The sequence below is a fragment of the Propithecus coquereli genome, unplaced genomic scaffold, assembly GCF_000956105.1.
Source record: "Propithecus coquereli isolate 6110/MARCELLA unplaced genomic scaffold, Pcoq_1.0 Scaffold7, whole genome shotgun sequence".
NCBI classification, from domain to species: Eukaryota; Metazoa; Chordata; class Mammalia; order Primates; family Indriidae; genus Propithecus; species Propithecus coquereli.
Window position 1 is genome coordinate 19,931,781 of NW_012153062.1, and position 792 is coordinate 19,932,572.

The following is a 792-nucleotide window of genomic DNA, read 5'->3' on the forward strand; positions in this document are numbered from 1 at the left end:
TGGTTTGCAAATACCTTTTCTCAGTCCATAGATTGCCTTTTCACTTTGTTGATTGTTCCCTTTGCCGTACAGAAGCTTTTTAGTTTGGCATAGTCCCATTTACTTATTTTTGTCTTTGTCGCTGGAGCTTTTGGCATGATATCCAAAAAAATCATTGCCAAGGCCAATGTCAAGGAGTTTTTCTCACGTGCTCTCCTTTAAGAATTTTATGGTTTTAGGTCATTTATCTATTTCAAGTTGATTTTTATCTATGGTGTAAGATAAGGGGCCAGTATCATTCTTTTGCATGTGGAAATCCAGTTTTACCAGCACCATTTATTGAAGAGACTGTATTTTCCCCTTTGTGTCCTCCTGGTATCCTCAAAAATTAGTTGACCATATACGTTTGGATTTATTTCTGGTTTCTCTATTCTGTTTCATGGTTCTATATTTCTCTTTTTGTGCCAGGATCATAATGCTTTGATTGCTACACCTTTGCACTATAGCTTTGTATTTTCTAGTAAATTAGAAAAGATGCCTGCAATTTTGTTTTTCTTTCTCAGTATTGCTTTGGCTATTTGGAGTTTTTTTATAGTTTCATATAAATTTTGGAATTTTTTTTCCATTTCTGTGAAGTATGACATTAGAATTAAATGCCTATACTATCCAAAATGATCTACAGATTTCATGCAAATCTGTATATTATTTTGAGTAGAATGGACATTTTAACACTATTAATTCTTACCATCCATGAACATGAAATATCTTTCCATTTATTTGTGTCTTCTTAAATTTCTTTCATCATTTTTTTAT